This window comes from Sabethes cyaneus, chromosome 2 (genome assembly GCF_943734655.1).
Source record: "Sabethes cyaneus chromosome 2, idSabCyanKW18_F2, whole genome shotgun sequence".
Lineage (NCBI taxonomy): Eukaryota > Metazoa > Arthropoda > Insecta > Diptera > Culicidae > Sabethes > Sabethes cyaneus.
The window spans coordinates 164900108-164921418 of NC_071354.1; positions in this window are offsets into that span (position 1 = coordinate 164900108).

A 21311-nucleotide genomic window follows, 5' to 3' on the forward strand; every position below is an offset into this window, starting at 1 on the left:
AGCTATGCCGTGATGCGGATTTGAACCCCTGGGGTGGTGCATATCAGGTGGTGATGAGAAAGATGATGGGTGCATCTACTCCGCAGGAAACCTGCCCACAAAAGCTGGAAGCCATCGTGGAAGGGCTTTTCCCGCAACACGATTCAGTGTGGTTGCCCTCGACCCCGTACGGTCAATCGAATGATATCCTCATTCCGGTCACGAATGAGGAACTCATCGTTATTGCCAGGGGCTTAAAGACGAAGAAAGCGCCCGGTCCTGACGGGATTCCGAACGAGGCCCTCAGAGCGGCGATCCAAGTGTATCTCGATATGTTTAGAGAGACGATTCAGAACTGCCTAGAAGTATGCGAATTTCCAGACACATGGAAAGTTCAATAATTGGTACTGCTACCGAAGCCGAGGAAGCCACCTGGTGATCCCTCGTCGTACAAGCCAATTTGCCTATTGGACACGTTAGGCAATTACTAGAGCGGGTAATCCTAAACAGGCTAACGCCTGTGGTGGAGAGTGATGTCTGGCTGGCAAGGCTTCCGTAAGGGGAAGTCCAAAAAAGCATACCTCCTGCATCACTACGTCGAACTTACGGCTCTACAATACGTCGGAGAGCATTTGAGATCTCCCTTGAAAATGGAGATATTTCAGTTCCACGTCCCGAGTTTCCAAGCCATTGGCCATTTTCGTCGCATGGGTTCGCACGATTGTTCCAGTCCGAATTTCTTCGTTCCCTGTTCATTGCTTAAAAGTTCGTGGTGGCAAATTGCAAGGCCTGCTGCAGCAACTCCGTGTCTCACCGGAGGATCAACGAAGCTCGAAAGAGCCAACCTTCCCCATCAGCATACGATCTTGGATTCCGCCCTGGATAGTTAACCGATCTTTATCAACGTTACTCGTATCCCAACCCAACCGGCTGCTACCATGAGGAGGTAGGGATAGGAGTTGCTGAATAAGAGGCTGTGAACCACTGAAGCGTTTATTGTATGCCTACGGGTGTGAAAGGTACCGACGGTACATGTTATTCAGCCGTTTACCAACCTGTAAAGTCCCTGGATGTGACCTTGGAGACATGGTAACATAGAAATACAAACTATTGTGATAGATAATTTCTGCATTCGACTTTGTACTGTCCTGAAGAGAGACGAATCGGAAAGAAGAAAATGGTTTACCTTCATGACATCACATTGGACTCGGGTTAAGGCTGAAACGATAACATTGGTTGAAGAAGAGGGGTGGTTTTGCACTCTGAGGTACTTCCCAAGCACAGATATCAAATTGGTATAGGTTTAAGCGCCGTAAAGAAGCTTCGACCTATTGGAAAGAGGAGTTTCTATCACTTTTTTGCAAAAAGCACGTGCAAACCATGATAAGGTCTTTTTTCGGCCAACCAGGATGCGAGGATTTCTAGTTGGACAATGCTTCATTATTTTCAGTTTTTCAATACTGAAATAAATAATTGTGTTTTTTATTTGAGCCAATTCTTATAACATGTTCCGATCGATTGGTGCAAAAATATTGAAAATCGATCGGAAAACCGCTAAGCTATTAACGTTCAAAACCTGACCATTTTTCGAGAAAGATTTTTTGGAATGACAGCCTCCCTAGCCAAACCTTGCCGTAAGATGTAGTCCTACGTCAAAAAAACAAGATATGTCCATTTCCATGAATTCCATGTCAGTAATTACTATAATGATAGGCTTGCGGGCGTTGGTAGAAAGGGATTGACTCCAAATTATGAAAGAAACCTCAGAAACGTCCGTAAAAAATAAGTAAAAGATAAAACGTAAGAGATAAAAAGTAAAAGGTGTTATCACCGAATCTTAATAGCAATGCTCTTTTTTTAATGCATGTAGCTTTAAGCTGAAATTTATTTTAACTCAATAATTTATTCACAATTTATCTTAATTTCTACTTACAAATTCGGTATAGAATCAAACTTTTTCCAACAATCTGTGTAATGAATGAAATCCTGCCCAATCAATATTTCTAATCAACCTTCAACAATTAGCGGTAATAAATTTAGGTTAGAGAAAAACGTGTTACAACTTAGCTTGAATTGTACTCACGGTCGCAATGTCGTACCAATTATAATTAATTGTAATGAACGGACCTCCTTTTACTTCCTTTTACTAACTTTTTATCCTTTAGGTTTAATCTGTAAGTTAATATTCAGGAAACTTATATTATAGATTATAGAGATGCTTGCAATTTGGCTGTAGTTAACTGATAAACCGAACTGATGATACCGATAAATTTATCTGACAGTTTATCAGTGTCAATCGACAGAGCAGCACAGCAGCGTATCAATCGAGGGGTTGCACGACGTTACACCTCCCCACCCGTGAACCGTTGTCATCGGACTGCCCTTGGGATTCCGGTTCACCATTATCTACGACGTCGAGAAGAGCAAGGCTTGTAACCGCCCGTCTTATCAATCCAGATGTAGTTTTCACGACTGCTTGTCGAACACGGCCATCCTTTCCCAATAACACCTTAACGACCCTTCCTCTCGTCCATTTATTCCTAGTGTTTTCGCCTACTATTAGTACTAGATCCCCCACTACAATATCTCTCATTTCTTTAAACCACTTGCATCGCTTGGTGATGACCGGTGTGTATTCCTTAATCCATCTTCTCCATAGTTCACCAGTTATAAATTGAACAAGTTTCCAGCTGTTTCTCAGCATTCCGCGGCAGTCGATCAAATTGACTGGAGGTTGTTTAACACCCGAAGAGCTACCCAATAGAAAATGATTGGGAGTCAATGACTCTTGATCGGCGGACTCCAAAGGAATGTACGTGAGGGGCCGTGTGTTGATCATCGCTTCCGCCTCAAACATGATTGTCTCCAAAGTTTCATCATCTGGTTTCCTGTTTGCAATTTGCAATCCCTCTACTGCTTTTTTTACCGATCTAACTAGCCTTTCCCAGACCCATCCCATGTGAGGGGCACCTGGGGGATTAAATGACCAGCGAGTATTTTCATTTGTAAATATTGAGGCCATCGTACGGTTTCTCTGAGCTATTTCAGCTTTCAACTGTCGGCTCGCTCCTTGAAAATTGGTGCCATTATCTGTAAATATCTCAACAGGAGCACCCCGCCGTGAAACGAACCGTCGGATAGCCATTACGCATGATTCTGTGGCAAGGCTGTGGACTACCTCTAAATGAATAGCCCGTACCGTTAAGCACGTGAATAAAGCAATCCATCGCTTAGCATTGCTTCTTCCCAAACGCACTAAAACAGGGCCAAAATAGTCAATGCCCACATAAGTAAACGGCCTGACAAATGTAGCTAGACGAGCATCTGGTAAGGGGCTCAACGGCGGTGGTCGAGGTACAGTCAATCGAATTCTGCAAAATGTGCAATTTTTTGCTATTTTTCCCAGCAAAGCTCTTAGTTTGGGAATTTCGAAGCGCTGACGAATTTCTTAAAGTCTGTTATCACCGAATCTTAATAGCAATGCTCTTTTTTTAATGCATGTAGCTTTAAGCTGAAATTTATTTTAACTCAATAATTTATTCACAATTTATCTTAATTTCTACTTACAAATTCGGTATAGAATCAAACTTTTTCCAACAATCTGTGTAATGAATGAAATCCTGCCCAATCAATATTTCTAATCAACCTTCAACAATTAGCGGTAATAAATTTAGGTTAGAGAAAAACGTGTTACAACTTAGCTTGAATTGTACTCACGGTTCGCAATGTCGTACCAATTATAATTAATTGTAATGAACGGACCTCCTTTTACTTCCCTTTACTAACTTTTTATCCTTTAGGTTTAATCTGTAAGTTAATATTCAGGAAACTTATATTATAGATTATAGAGATGCTTGCAATTTGGCTGTAGGTAACTGATAAACCGAACTGATGATACCGATAAATTTATCTGACAGCTTATCAGTGTCAATCGACAGAGCAGCACAGCAGCGTATCAATCGAGGGGTTGCACGACGTTACAAAAGGTAAAAGGTAAATGGTAACAGATAAAAGGTGAAAGGTGAAAGGTAACAAGTAAAAGGTAAAAGACAAAAGGTAAAGGGTAAAAGAAAGGTGAAAGGTAAAAGATAAAACGTGAAATGTGAAAAATAAAAGATTAAACTAAAAATAGCTAATTAGGTCATTGTACATCCTCTCCCCCTCTCCTTGGAAATTGGCTTGAAAAAATGGGCGTCAAATTTTTTTTATGAAATCAATTGCCGGTGGGCTCTACAGCCTAAAAAAACTCGAAAAATGAGCGCACGAGTGAAGTTAACACTTCTAATACGAAACAGAAATGGAAATTCGAACAATGAAATTTCCGAAAATCGGTAGAAAAATTTTTCTACCCTCTTTTCTTCCTTTTTGTAGGAATTTGTCAGAAAATAATAACGCGTCAGTGGTCCAACACCGGAGGGACGAAAGCTTTATAAAATATTTGTAATGGCCTTACGTGCAACTAACTAAAAATTATGCAGTTCAAACTAATTAACTGAACCAAAAATAATGTAATCTTCTTTCATTATTGTGGTTCGTCACCGTGAAATTCTATACCTATGTTATTTTTGTTGACTTTTTCGGTGAGAAAGTCAACAAAAACAACATACCTATATAATGTAATCATCGTTTGCCGTAATTTAACTGATGAAACGATTTGGTCATTTTTATCATCATTCACTTTTTAATGTATCTACGAGTCGTACTAAATGTAGGTACATTGAATGCGTGGCAACCTTTTTTGTCTGTTACTGTGAAAATCTATTGCTCAGCTCACTTCGATGTTGCTGGCATGTTTGCTTGTTTGTACAGTTTCGTGACGGAAACTTTGAATTGCATCTGGATATTGCCGATGTGAACTGACTTGCAAAACATGTGCGTGGATTTTCAGTGGGCGATTGCTTCAGTGGCGTGTTCCACCCATTCTGCTGAAGGCAATCATAACATTATCAAATGAAGCGTTTATGAAGTTTCGTAGTAAATTTAAATGAAATGTCATGAATATTTATAATTTGTAACCTTTCACCCTTTGAATCATGTGATGTTCTAGAACAAGCTTTTCATGGTGGAATTCCATGAGCAGTTTCTTAAATCACTTTCTCTTCAGCTCTTGAATATTTTATCATCAGTTCCATGTAATATTTTCCCAACCTTTAATCGGCTAATTTTCTTGTCTGATTGAGGCAAAATTTTTCATCTGATTAGGGAACTTGTGTTTCCCACCAAACAAATCAGACTTGAAAGGGTTGGAGTCGTTCGGGCGCAGCTACTGCAAGCACAGAATCGATAAATCCCAGACGCGTTTTCGGAGAACCGGCAGTCTGCTCGATAAACACCCCCTGCTGATGTAAACGCAGGTTGTTGCTACATTCCGCATAGATTCATGCGCCAGCTCAGGGCGAACTGCTCTCATAAATTAATTTCCTCAGCGCCCACATCTTTACGGAGTGGCTGTCCGTCGTCGTCGTCATCGTCATCGTCGTTGCAGCCGCGTAGCTAAGTAGTCGGAACCCTCTGACAGATAGCGGCTGCAGGGAGGGAAAACTTCTCACCCTGCCGGTCGGTCTGCTGCGATATGCCATCTCGTTCATTATAAGTGCGTTATAAAATCATTACCGACCTGTGCGATGAAACGTAGAAAAGAATTCCATTAAGAGGCCCTAAAGGCGCCCTTTGCGCGTGCAGGCTATAGGCTTGCAACAAAGTGGCCGCCGCAATTGCAGCGCGGTTCACATTTCGCACTTCACACAAATTGCTCAATTTTAAAACCTCAAAGATTGGCTCTTATTACGACCACGCCACTATACTGGTATGATGATGGAGTCAGTCCGGGTGTGGTCGGTCACGGTGCTCCAGGGGGACAGGGACCTTTGAATAACGCAGCTAGTTATCTCATAGCTGGAAGGAGCGCACAATATGACAACATTTTCCTAACCTCGGTAACCATTGATCACCGTAAATGGTCGTACGTTCAGATTATTAGAATGAATGTCAGAACCAGAACCGCAGAGTAAAGAGAAAATGCCGGAAGCGATGGAGAAAGGTTAATTTATAACCCTTCTTGTAGGTGTAATTGTTCCGGGTAACAAATGAAATAATTTAGTTGACTATATATTTTTCAAAATTTAGAGTAGATACAGTTGAATGCTTTACCAAGACTTTTTGTAAAGAAACTATATTTCAACACACAAAAGTGGTATCATTTATTCATCAGAAACAGGAACAATTTAATGTATTAATGGCACTAAGCTGTTCACCTTGTTGAAAATTGCATTTTCAGAATCTATCAGACGTAAAGGAGTAGAGTTCATTCATACGGACATGGACAGGTTTTCACAGACCGTTTGTGCGGTCGAATTCGCCGATTGGTGTTGAATGTGACCTGAATTGCCGTTCGTTGACATAGAAGTTTTTCTTTTCATTAATAAGCTGCCGTCTTTGGTATGTGCCGCGCTTAGAAGACTGGCAGTAGTAGTACCTGGTAGTCCGCTAACAAGCGTGGATTAAAGACATTTTTCAATTTCCAGTGCGCGCCACATTTCGAACACCACCGGTACCGGTTAGCCGGGATTGCGCTGGAGTCGCATTTTCATCAGCTGTCTCCGATTGACAGGTGTTGCATGCGCTCGAGAGAGACAGAGGCTATGTTGGGTCGGATAGCGATGATGGAATCTTGAGACGCACAGGTAACCGGTCACCTGAGTGACCCAGCAGCAGCGGTGATGTCAGTACAGGGAAGTAGCATTTACCGTTTGAATTGGCAGATTTGATGTGTGGTTTGGTCATTAGTCAAATTCGGCTATTTAACATGTCATTAAGAAAAATGAGAAAAAGTAGATCTGATATCTTTAGCTGTAATTTAACTTGAGTACCATTAATAACAAATTGAAATAAAAAATAAATTCAAATTAGATTCATTAAAGCAAAGCAAAATCTAAGAGCAACATTCCGCTTTCGGAACTTCGCCTTCTGTTTTTATTCGACAGACCTTGCAGCCAGCTGCTAGAGGACAAGGCAATTGTGGGGCTATTGCCACGATCCTATTGACCCTTGCGGCTTCTCCAAGTAGAGATTCCAACAAACGACGACTGCCTAGTACATTTAGGTTTAGATTGAAATTGGATTAAAATTAGGTATTATTAATGTAAAATACGAAGATTAAAAAGTGAAAGGGGGCGATGAACTCAAAAATGCGTTAAAAAAATTGAAAATGAGATTCGGTTAATGTAAAACGGATCTAACAATTAGTGAACGAAATTAGAGAACAATAACCGAATTGCTAGCCCAGACTTAACATTAAAGGCGATCACGCCCAATACACCCGACCTCCGTCTTAATGTAACTGTAACTTAATGGAAGAATATGATCGCCTGAACTAAATACATAGTTGAACTCAAGGATCCTATAATTAACCCTGTCACAGTACTATTTGTTTTAACATCCGGGGTTCAAAAAAGGCAGCACCTCCACGAAAGTTCGAGACGTTTACAATGCGTCGTGTATAATGTGTCGTCTAGATTTACCTTGAACAATTTACAGTTTGTTAGACCTGTCGTCAAAAAAATCTACTGTTGATCTAGGTATATCTATACCACACTCGTTTGCATTTGAAAACCGAGATCCGGCGTGATAAACTTCAAAGTTCCACTTCCACTGCCAGTTCTCGTACGTGGGATAGATATTTGATCTGCTAGGATTAATGGTACCAGTTATAGTGATGCAAAGCGCTTATGGGCGTTGATAGCCAATCCAAGTTTCCAAATCGAGTGGAAGCAATTCCACGGAACTCTTGCATACTATAGTCACTCTCCGAATCTCACACTTCATATCCTTGGATAATGCAACTTCATTCCAAGTCCATTTCGTTTCGGATGTCTCACAGAGAGCGTCCGGTCAGAGTTTGCCGGAGCTATCCATGTCCAGTTGTTGACGTCCAAATCTAGGAAGTAACTTCTTTGGTTTCTATTGCACTGACCGAGTAGATAACAGTCTATCTTTTCGGCGGTAGAAACAAAAAAGTAGTCATACAAAATTAATGTCGTCGCATAGGAGTGTGTTATGCGTATCCGGGAATTGGGGATAAAATTGAGAGAATAAAACAAAACTAGGAATTAAGCTACCTAATATAACAGGCGGCAGTAGTTTAGTGAGTAAAACATTTGGGTGCCGACCGAAAGAGCATGGGTGCGAGCTCCACCTGCCAACAACTCAATATGTTTTTGGTCAATATCGAAATTTTCCAGTTCATCCAATCAATCATTCTTCACATCAGCCACTTCCTTCTTTTTCCTAAAAACAAAACATTCTTTGGTCAAAACATAGACTATCGCACGTTCTTGAACCGTGAGGCGCCCTATGGTGTAGGAGGTTCAAACAGGTCCAAAGCCTACTGTAGTATTCTGTTGGGCAGATTTGTACGTCGTCCTGCACGATGGTTGCCCAAGCAACACAGCTTGTTATAGAACAGTGTAATATTAAATATATCAGAACTTCTCTATTACCTGAAAAGCGCAAAAAATTGAAGTCTAATGAAACAAGTATTGAAAGAAGTATGTATCAGGTTATTTCATACCAATTTAAAACGTTATTATAGCATAAGCTACAACTTGTTCTTCCAGTAGTTTAAATTTAGTAATGGAGACATAATAAAAACTTCTTGTTGATATGTTGATAAAACAAACATTATTCATTTGATATGAGCTGTCAAATAAATTCATGTTATCACAAAACATCTCAAAACCTTAATAATAACGACATATGTTTTCAAAGTACGTTTATAGTACTCTTAAGCGACTACTTTCCACGAATATTATTTTCTAACTTGTTTTGTGTGTTACTTGGGTGTACTTCTCGTCATTTCGATGGCTAACCTTTCGTAGCCAAACGGGTAGTTATGATCCGAATCCCCTTACAGAAATCACGATTTGGGAACTTCCAATTCAGCTGATCCTCTGTATCCCGTGTTGAATTTGGATTCGCTGGAGCAGGATTCGCTTTGAAAGCGAGGTCTGGTCATCTGCATTGGTTATATCTGGTTAATCTGGTTAGATCGAGAGAGAGACCCCTGAAGCTGTTGATTTCCGGCCTCACATCGAAAGCGGTTGATAGTATGCCTCTACTCGAAGTACCCGCTAGCGATTCTGCTGGCCATGTATTATCATTATAGGGTAATTTGCCAATGATCGCACAGCTAAGCCCCTGAGTTTTGAATTTTAACGATATTTTCTGAACAAATAATTACAAATAGACAGAAACATAAAAATCGGAATCAGATACAAAATATGTTCCCATTACATGGCCATTTCCACGAAATAAATAAGCTTTTCGTGGAAAAATATACGATTTTTTGACAACGCTTGAATGCCCAATCGTTGAACACTTCTGAAACCGTATTGTCCTATAGTTGGACACTTGTTGTCCAATGGTTGGACATGCGATATATTGCACCTACCTCAAAGTTAATTTGATAGCTTACTATTAAGAATGAATACATTTTAAGATATATTCATTAAAAATAATCAGCAATTAGTTAACATGTTACTAATTATCAATATATTTCTTAAGGGATGTTAATTTCCCCTTCCAATCTTCGATGCTCTTCTCCTTCATTTATGTTGCTTTCCCGCAAATTTTTCTCTCTTTACGGTTCCCTCGAAGCATACTTTTCCCTATTCTTCTACTTCCTGCGGCCTAATGGCAAGATCTGTTTTTTTACAAGGGAAACTATGTTTGTTTCTCTCCTAGTTACTCGAAACAAATTTGTTAGCAAGATAATAATCTGGAAAACTGCGAATGTCAGTTTCTTTGCAGTTGAAAAAATGTACCATTCATCTTCGTTTCATCATCGACACTTTATTTATAAAAGAAATAAAATAATAAAATTTGGAATTTTTCAAAAGTAATGATAAAAAATTATTTAGCTCTCAAAAAATATGAAAAACTTGCTCGCCATTGTTGGCGAAAATTTAGAAAACAAAATATTTTCAACGTTATATAAAAAAAATATAAATATAAAAAAATTATTTTAAACCCACTATTATTCTACAATTTTCATAGAAGTATCTTACGTTTGCTGTCAGTACCATTAACACCGAAACGTTCCGGTGATTCAAACTTTTTAATTTTCTGCAAGTCTTTAGACTAAAATGATGATTTTTGTGATTACCCTAATTCAGAAGCAGGCACTTTTAGCACCAAATCAATTACAAGATAATAAAATTTCTCAGATAAGGTACAAGTAAAAATAGTTTAAACAAATCTGGAGTAGCTTTAATTTGCAATAGGACTATTTTTCTCGAAATTGTTGTATTAAAACAAAAAAATTGAAAGCATGTATGTATATAATAAAAAAATTAATACCATTACATAAATTTTCTATGGAAAACTTTTGCGTACAAATGAAAACCATTTGTAAACAGTGCCACAAACATAAAAACTGTCAAATACACATGCATAATGAGAAGTAATGCGGTTTTTTCATGCTATTTCAGTTCTTGTACAAGCTTAGGACAATCGTTGCTTTATTGTCCAATGATTAAACAGTCAAATTTAAATACTTTAAAAACTACTAAAAAGAATTATTTTGCTTGAAAATGTTGACAAATAGTACATAGATGAATATCATTAGCTGTGTACAGCATGGTATGGTAATATAAATATTTTAAACGTTAATTAGTGAGACATGTTTCTTATCTGAAATGCTAACAAAATTGAGGGTTATAGCCCATATTGTATATGACAATGTTTAACTTGAATTTTTGTTTTTAAGTCTTGCCTTATGTAACGCTATTGTTACATGAAATGATCCACAACTGATCAAAGTGAGTAATTCGTGCACTTTGATAGGGTTTGAGCGTATATGTATTCTAGAATTGGCGTTTTATTGGACGCTGTCCAATCATTGGAATCGTTCAATGATAGGCAAAATACCCTACGCTGCTTTATTCTGGTTCCATAATATCGCACTACAATGTTTGATTAGAACAGCGTTGCTAGGCAAGACTGGTTCGATTTTTCCGTAGTCAGTTCAGCTTTACGGACGGAATGACGGAAACTGTATCAGGGTGAAGGCTATTAGAGTTGGACGAGTCTTTAATATACGAGGTAGAGGCTCTAGGGATTAGTCTTCTATCAATAATTTTTTGACGGAATCGAGCTAGACGATATTGTGTTTTCGTCGTTCAGCAGATAAATACCAAGACACATTATAGCAGAAGTCCCTTCAAATAGCGCAAAGGATTGTGCAAGAGAATGGAATGTCCTGTATGTTATTTAACACCGCTATTAAAGGAGTGCTCCGGTGAGCGGGGCTCGAAATGTGCCGAACGATCCTCATCAAATGCAGCCAGCTTCTACCTTCGAAGACGAAGGCAATCTGTGCAAAATTAAAAATGCGGGTTAGGCTGATCAATGTATTGAAAATTAGATATACATCAGATAGAGGCAGAGAAAACTCATTGCAGTAACTCATTGTCTTCACATTCAACTATAAATCATCTGCGGTAATAGAGTTTTGCAAAATAAATTCTTCTTTCTTCTAATCAAGTGCCGATTCGCACTTTTATCCCACTAGCGGGGCAAAAGTGCGAATACCGCGGGGTAAAAGTGCGAAGTTCGAATCCATGAAATTAGCATAACAGTAGCTAACAAAACCATATTATCTTCAATCTGCGTTATGTTTCGGTAAGGAATATTCTTAATTTGAACTTTTTCTATTTTGCGCTAGTGTATTGCAGCCTCCGTTAGATCGAAACTTTTCCAAACGTTTGTTTTTTGTTTCATCAGCGAAAAAAAAATTTTTTTCCTTCGGCCAACATCTGTAGAGCACACAGTTTTCTCTAGATCTTCCATTTCTAGTATCTGTAATATAGTGCCTAAAGCTGTATATAATTAGCTATACATTTTTGCCTCATCCATGTATCGCATTTTTACCCCGCTAGGTGCTTGACGGGGTAAGATTAAATTACGGAAAAGCGAAATATATTTTGTAAATTCTTTTCACCGTATTTTCAAAAAAGATATTTGAGTGATGTAAACCGCTGTTACAAATTTTCAACAAGTAATATCTTCCTGTTGATATCGTATTTACCGTATAACGAAAAATTGCATCAAAACCGCTCTAAAATAACATTCGAACATAACTCAGCAACTATGCTTCGTAAGCAACCAAAGTTTACGTTAGATTCAAGCTGTCAAAGTAGTCACCCATCCATGCCAATGTAGTCTATTTACTCGGAATCTGCACCGATAAATCATTGAATCGCACTTTTACCCGCATCGCACTTTTACCCCTCCTTACTCTATATAGTTTCTTCGGTAAAATTGTAGCAAATTTAAGGTCAAACAAATTTGCTGAAGAAATAATATTTCTATCTCTTTCGGGTTTATATGTACAGAGCATTTTTTTAAATTCTTTAAAAATTAGTTTTTCATGCACAGCTCTACAAGAACTTTCTTTACAATGTTATTGCATATTTAGGCTTTATTTTTCCTTAACTTCACGAACCTATTGGATAAAATGGGGTAAATGGATACATCCAATCAGTGTTTCATCTTGAAGCTTAGGTCAGGTGCCACTTGTCCCCACCCACTCATATGAAAGTATGCATATACCACAGACATAATATTGGCACACTGTTAAACCATTTTATAAAACACAAAAAAAAACAAGTATGTTTATAGCTTCCATAACCTTCTAGAGTACTGTAAGCTTTGAAAACGAAAAGAAAATAATACGTTCACAGAAAGCTTGATCCCTCGTAACTACAAGTTTATAGTACTTGATCTAAGCTTTAAGATGAAGCACTCATTTCATGTCTCCACTTGCCACATTCTACCCTACTGGTTAATATAAATAACGCTTAAAAGCAACAGCGTTGTAAAAGAAGGTCATACAGATTTGCGGTCTTCTGCAAAAATAATATGTTAATGTTGAGAATAATATGTTCTTGTAAAAGGCAGCCAACAAAAGTTAAGTATGAAAAACTAATTCTTAAAGAACTTTCCAAGAAAATGCTTTATAACTCTGCACCCGATAGAGAAAAAATATATTTTTTTCAGAAAAGTTTTATTCGTCTTTACATTTTCTACAACTTTGCCAAAGAAACCGAGTCTCTATCAATAACACAAATAAGTGTAAAACATATGCTTGCTGTACTCTCAGATGGGTGGGTGGGGACAAGCGGCATCTATGCAATGTTTGTAGTACTTGACCTAAGCTTCAAGGTGATGCACTGATTTGTTATCTCCTTCTTCTTCTTCTTCTTCTTCTTCTTCTTCTTCTTCTTCTTCTTCTTCTTCAGCATAGAGCCGGGGTGGCTCGTGCTGTTTCAAGCACTTGTCTCCATTTAACTTGGTCTTGGGCCACTCGTCGCCTATTTCCTAGTCGTCACAGAAGTCGCAGATCGCTTTCGACCTGGTCGAGCCGTTGTGCACGTTGGGCCCCCCTGTTCCTGGTGCCGGTGGGGTTGTTGAAGAGGGCTATTTTCGTCGCACTGTCGTCACTAGGACGTGTCCGGCCCACCGGAGTCTGTTAACTTTCGCTAGATGTATGATGGGAGTCTGCCCAAGCAGTGCCTGTAGTTCGTGATTCATACGCCTCCGCCACTCTACGCTTTCAGTTTGTAATCCGCCAAACCGCAGCCGCAGTCGAACACGGCAAGGGCACGTATGTCCTCCGTGAGCAGCGTCACGGCTTCAAGTCCATAAAGATCTACCGGTCTATTAAGAGTTTTGTACATTGTTAGCTTCGTGCGGCGGCGTATGCTTCCTGATCGTAGCGTTCTACGACTGGCAAAGTAGGCCCGATTTCCCGCTTTGATGCGCCGCTGGATCTCCTTACTAGTGTTGTTGTTCGCGCTCACCAGCGATCCCAAATACACGAACTCCTCTACCACTTCTAGTTCGTCGCCGTGAACGGTTACCGTCCGTGGGAGACGGGCGTTTGTTTCCTTTCAGCCTCTTCCTTTCATGTATTTGGTTTTCGACGCATTTATTTTTAGCTCAATTCTCCCAGACTCCGCTTTCAGTCTGGCGTATATTGCCTCCACCGTCGCAAAGTTCCTGCCTATGATATCGAAGTCAAAACCTAGGTACTACATTCCGTTATCGAAACTTGACCTTCTGTTTTTTATATGACAGACTTCGCAGCCAGCTGTTAGAGCATAGAACAATTGCAGGGCCAGTTGCTACGATCCTATTGATTCTAACAGCCTCTCCCAGTCGAGATTCGAACATACGACGACATCCTAGAAGTTGGTTACCCTTGGTAAGAATCGTGGCTCTCGTTTCGATGCTCGCTCGTCGGATCATCCCCTCAAGAGCGATGTTGAACAGTATGCAGGATAAACCGTCACCTTGTCTCAACTCTCGCCTCGACTCGAAGGGACTCGAGAGTGTCCCAGAGATGCGTACGAAACACATCACTCGATCTAATGTAGCTCTGATCAGTCGCATCAGTTTGCCCGGAAACCCGTGTTCGTGCATTAACTGCCATAGCTTGTCTTGATCGACTGTATCGTATGCTGCTTTGAAATCAATAAAGATGTGATACGTGGGCACGTTATACTCCCGACATTTCTGCAAGATCTGTCGGATAGTAAAAATTTGGTCCGTAGTTGCGAGACAGGATCTGGGAGAGTACCTTGTAGGCGGCGTTTACCAGCGTGATACCGCGATAGTTGCAGCAGTCTAGCCCTTTTTGTAGATGGGACAAACCGCTACTTCCATCCATTCCTCTGGTAGCTTTTCCTCCTTCCAAATCCTCGAAATAACCCAGTATAGAGCCTTTGCTAGCGTTTCTCCGCAATGTTTAAAAAGCTCTGCCGGTAGGCGGTCCTTCGCAGCGGCTTTTTTAGTCTTCAGCAGCCCGATTTTTCATTTGACCTGATTCTTGGAGATCAGGTGCTAGGACATTACTATTTTCCATGGGCGCTCCTTGGTTAATTTTCGTTCCGCCTCCTTCTGCGACTTCGCCATTGAGGTGTTCATCGAAGAACTGCTTCCATCTGTCGACCATCTCGCGCTTAGATATATCCACTAGCCCCATTTTATTCCATAGGCTTGTGAATCAAAGAAAAAGTAAAGCTATGCTATATGCTAATATGCTATAACGTAGCAGGTAAATGTCCTAGAGGTTTACCATCTTCTGCAAATGCATGTATTTTGAGTACATCGATAATTGCTTAGAATTATATGTTCTTGTGAAATGGTTGCATTTCAAAAAAAAGTTGCAAAAGTTAAGTAGGAAAAACTAATTTTTAAAGAACTTGTTAAGAAAATGCTCAATAGTTCTGCACTGGATAGAGATAGAAATGTTTTGCATGTTGCATGTTTTTAAATTTTTTGCGACTTTGCTGAAGAAACATTGTCCAGCGCACTCTAGGTGTCTTCGTATGGCAGAATTGACGCACCATCTATGGTGGAATTCAGATGGATGACAAAACATGCAGAGGGCCAACGAACTTGGAAGATTCGTAGAGTCATCCTAAGTGACCTGCGGACATGGCCACTCTTTTAGACTAAGAAGAGATATACCTGAATTCCGTGATATAAGTAGTAAGAAGTAAGAAGTAAGAAGTAAGAAGTAAGAAGTAAGAAGTAAGAAGTAAGAAGTAAGAAGTAAGAAGTAAGAAGTAAGAAGTAAGAAGTAAGAAGTAAGAAGTAAGAAGTAAGAAGTAAGAAGTAAGAAGTAAGAAGTAAGAAGTAAGAAGTAAGAAGTAAGAAGTAAGAAGTAAGAAGTAAGAAGTAAGAAGTAAGAAGTAAGAAGTAAGAAGTAAGAAGTAAGAAGTAAGAAGTAAGAAGTAAGAAGTAAGAAGTAAGAAGTAAGAAGTAAGAAGTAAGAAGTAAGAAGTAAGAAGTAAGAAGTAAGAAGTAAGAAGTAAGAAGTAAGAAGTAAGAAGTAAGAAGTAAGAAGTAAGAAGTAAGAAGTAAGAAGTAAGAAGTAAGAAGTAAGAAGTAAGAAGTAAGAAGTAAGAAGTAAGAAGTAAGAAGTAAGAAGTAAGAAGTAAGAAGTAAGAAGTAAGAAGTAAGAAGTAAGAAGTAAGAAGTAAGAAGTAAGAAGTAAGAAGTAAGAAGTAAGAAGTAAGAAGTAAGAAGTAAGAAGTAAGAAGTAAGAAGTAAGAAGTAAGAAGTAAGAAGTAAGAAGTAAGAAGTAAGAAGTAAGAAGTAAGAAGTAAGAAGTAAGAAGTAAGAAGTAAGAAGTAAGAAGTAAGAAGTAAGAAGTAAGAAGTAAGAAGTAAGAAGTAAGAAGTAAGAAGTAAGAAGTAAGAAGTAAGAAGTAAGAAGTAAGAAGTAAGAAGTAAGAAGTAAGAAGTAAGAAGTAAGAAGTAAGAAGTAAGAAGTAAGAAGTAAGAAGTAAGAAGTAAGAAGTAAGAAGTAAGAAGTAAGAAGTAAGAAGTAAGAAGTAAGAAGTAAGAAGTAAGAAGTAAGAAGTAAGAAGTAAGAAGTAAGAAGTAAGAAGTAAGAAGTAAGAAGTAAGAAGTAAGAAGTAAGAAGTAAGAAGTAAGAAGTAAGAAGTAAGAAGTAAGAAGTAAGAAGTAAGAAGTAAGAAGTAAGAAGTAAGAAGTAAGAAGTAAGAAGTAAGAAGTAAGAAGTAAGAAGTAAGAAGTAAGAAGTAAGAAGTAAGAAGTAAGAAGTAAGAAGTAAATTTGCGAGTTTGCTGCTCAACCAGGAGACGTCGAAGGAGACTATCAAGGTGGTGGGATATGATTTGGCTACAGTTTATCGTCGCAAAAAGTCTCTACAGGATTTAGAATTAGAATTAGCATCACTAATAAGTGGTTACACCTGTTAACGATTGATAAATTTGCGTTGATTTTTTCGTTGATCAATTGTTGGTTAACAATTTTAGAACCAGATCGTTTTCGGTGAAAAAATCAATTGTGTTTAGCGGGAAAACTCGCAAAGCCGACCACAACTCTAAGGATGAAAAATCACAATAAAGTCCCTTGATTGAGCTCGGTTCATTAAGCGACACAAGGAGTTAATAAACATGTCTCGCAGAGGGTTTTTTTTCAATTGATTTTTAAGTAACTTTAAACCATGCTGATAGGAGATTTAAAACTTCTGTAGAAACGTCAAAACTTTGTTCTGAATTTCATCGTTCAGCTCAACAATTTCCTAACCGAGTTGTTTGAGAACATAATGCAAAGTTTAGTCGTAACTTTACGCTTTCCCATGAGAATCGAAATCGGGTCGACCGCGAAAGAATTCTCCGCGATACCTCCTACGATACGTTGCGATCAAATATTTAAACGTTCTCGACTGTCTGTCTGTCTGAGAGCTCAATAACGGCTTCAGCATCCGATGAGAAGGCAACGGAATGAAGCAAAGAGGCACTGTTTATTTTTTTCCCAACAAAGAGATGGCAACACACTTTGTTTCTCACAGAATTACAATTTAAATAGATATACTTACCGGTCGGCCTGATGGTTTTCCATACTAAGTCAGACCAATTATTTAAAGCAACAAACAAATGTGCTATGCGAAGAATAAAATATGCATGGGAATTCATTAGCATCTTAATGTTACCGCTTTGAAGCTTAAGTTTAAGGTTGAATTTCTGAAATGACTGCTATAATTGACGGTTCTCTCATTGAAAATTATGGTACATCAAACGAAATAGCTTCCGAAATGGAGTCACATGGGCGGACACGGTGGTAATTGCTTGTAGTATCGGTTTCTTAACATTTACGATGAAATGATGCTAATTTGCATACAGGAATGCTTCATGAAACAAATTGAAAAGAATTACATCAAAAGATAGAAAAGATAAATGTAAACAAAAGACGCATACTCAGTCTAGTTGAAAGAAAAAAAACTTGCAATTCCTTGAAAATGATTTCACTTTGAAACAATTGCAAAAGTGATATAGATGGCTCGGAACAACATTGACGGCAAAGACAAACGGTTGAAATTTGAAGCACGCACGAGACCACATTCCTGAGAAATTACCGTTCCGGCTAATAAAACGCATCACAGAGCTAACGCTCTTCATTTCATTTGATGCACATTTGCGCATACAAAACGAGATTCCGCTGAATAAACGGGGTATGAAACAGCTGGAACGACACTTAACAATCGAAATCGGACTATGTAACGTAATTATCTACGGCCTTTCGGGGCAGCATCGCAGCGCAGTACCTACGTGGTTTGGAAACGAATTTCACTTTATCCGCGTTTATCTAATTTGTACCGGTCCGGATCTTGATTATGCACATTGGCCGTTTCGTGTCGGAGATCTGCCCGTCCTCCCACGGACTCTCTAGTAGTAGTTCAACCTTGGACCAGGCGGGACACTGGCAGCTGCCCCACCTGCCGGGCTGTTAATCGGTTCAGTCGCGCCAGCGAAAGTCTAGCGTAGCTGCAATAAATTGTCAGATTTTGTGGCTAAATTAAAGCTTTTCTGTTGGGTTAATCTTCCGGTTCGGTTTGTAACACCGCCAATTGTTTTCAGCGAGATTTACATTTTCGATAGTTCACCAGACTGGCTAGGGCAGGAATGGAAAGAAATTTGTATAACGGTTTGCATTTGAATTTTTGACTACTCTGGGAGTTTTCACTAATGTTGAATATTATCATAGATTCTCGAAACTGTTTAGATAATGCAAATATTATTATTTCATTCACTTCTAATTGGAAATCCAGCGCTCTTTCTAAACAGGCAATAATATTTCTATGTTTTGTAATGATATTCCAAGTTAAGTGGCAAATCCAAAGAAAAAAAATAGTCAATAACTTCTGTTTTATTCTAAAATCGTAAACCTTGTGCTTAAAATCTGACAAAGACTCTGTGGAATGCTAATAGTAGTTCCATAATAGTACTAAATATTCGCATGATTTATCTGTACTTTGTAGAGCAAACTGTTCGTAATAAAATACAGCTTTAAACTGATTACACCATGAAATTGCAGTGCACGATCTTAATTGAAGATAGGTTTTTTATGTGGTCTTGAGCTCAGCACATACGATGTACGGTTTCGGTTACCTTTACCGATTTATTTTGTTCTTTCTAGTGGTAAACAACTCAATGCTTGTTTTAATATTTTTGTTCACGAAAACAAGTCTTCTCCATTACACTTCTAACAGGTTTAGTTTTTGAGTTCCCACGTATGACTTCCACAATTGCTATTTTGTTTCGCGACCATGCCATGCTCGAACAGGGACCAATCTGGGTTAGGCGATCATCGAGCTAACTTCTCGCTATTATTTAATACGCCGCTAATGCAATGCATCTCATAAAGCAACCAGAAAAAGAGGTCGTAGCTTGATACTGATCGACTACTGCCGGTGTACCTGTACGGTGCTGATGGAAGGCGGTTCGAATTTTTCCCAGTCGGTTTGGTTTAGCTTGAGCACTCACTCACTCGCGGGTTGCCATTAGCCTGGAGTGCTGTTCCATTTCAGAGGTGCCAATTTCGGCGGGCCTCAGTTCTCCAATATACCACACCAGCCATAAACTGCACCGACGTCGGGGCGGCGAGAGAGCTCAGCATTTATAGTATTTAATCACATGCTATACGGAACGACCAGCACCAGGTAAATTACTGGATAGCAGCAACTTATGCTTTTAACTTGTGCCCGCTTTTATCGATTGCGGATTTTTATCCTAAATTACCGTCGGCCGCGCGATAATAGCTAATCAAATGGGTGTTAGCATGATTTGGGATGCAGTTTTGCTTATTACAAAATTATGGTTCTACCAAGTATGGGTTAAGTACAGTTGTTGTAGTGTAAGAATTAGTGCATTAAGGTAACCGCATGTCTTGAGTTTACCAAGCATGTGATCGATGTTAATATATGCAACACCATCCCTAGTTCTTTCAACAGAGGTTAGAAAAACAGCTACACATTACTTAAAATGAACCGCGTATCGTTTGTTCTTTTCATAAATATTTATACAATAGCTTCTGCTGCAAAAAGACATTGGTTTGTCATTTTTATCAAAATATGTTGTCTACTAGTTTTCCAGTGTTCTGTAGACACAAGAATGTAAGTAATAGCAATTTTTACAAACCCTGATTACATTAAAAAATGTCGGAGAAAACCAAAAACTATTTGAATTGAATAATTGATATCTGCCATTTACTTGTGCCCTTGCGAAGGATATATTTTTGCACCACTTGATTAGTGTAATGTTCTCTTCCAAAGCTTTAATGTTGCTAGTTTATCCTCATAAGACTTTACGTAAACCTGCAAATAGTAGTCTAGGGGAGTCAAATCACATGATCTAGATGGCCAATTAGTAGGTCCGAAAAAAAATTAATAGCTCACTAAACTTTGTCCACTGTTTCGCATGCTGTGTGGCAAGTAGCGCCGTCTTGTGGAAACCACACATCGATTCGGTCAAATTATTGAATTAGAGCCAGGGATGTGCTGCACTCTGGTTACGGCGCACATCCATTGGTGCAACACGAATGTACGAATATTTCATTTAGATTGGTTTGTTAATGGAACCCGAACAGGAACGAAATGTGAAATAATATCAAACTATGTTATGGAAAAAATGAATAATTTCACTTCAAATTTGATTTCATTTTGCCTGGTATAATGGGTAAAATAATATCAAAATTTTGCTCCTTTAAAATCAAAAGATGATAACATAACATGATTGTAAGAAGAAGAAAAAGATAGAATATCTTCATCCCAACAGACCGAAGATTCCTTACGACGATTGAATCTAAACAAATTCGATGTCTTTCCTTGGGAAGTAGGCCAGAAAAAGTGACTAAGGGGCCGTGCAATAATTACGTAAGGGCTTTTTTCTCATTTTTGAACCCCCCTCCCCCCTATATAAGATTTTATAAGATAGTGGCCAATCCCCCCTCCCCCCCCGTAAAAAATCTTAGTAAGATTTTTTGAAACATCAAAATTAAAGTTTTATTTAAAAAGTTAGACATTGAAAGAATATTGAAACAGTGATCAAAGTTCAAACAAGTTCATAAAATCTAAGGTTCAAACGAATTCATAAAAAAACAAACAAATCAATTATCTGTTGTAAATCTCTTTATGGCCCACTCACGAACAGAACGTATTTCAGCATTGAGGCTGTTAATAAATGTTGGTGTTTGCGCAGAAACTCACTAGCGTTCACTTAATTCGCATTGATTCACTCCAAATCGTCTGAACACGTGTGCTTGTCAAGTAGAGTACATAGAACTTCTTTGCCTATTCTAGATGACACTCGACATGGTCTTATCTTGGAATTGGTAGTGCATTGCGTCTAATGTACAGTATGACCATCCACGGTTTCCTTTGAAGCAAAATACTGACCCCAGTCTGGTCACACGCAGCAGGCAAGATCTTTGAAAACAGTAGAACAATACATCCCAAGAAAC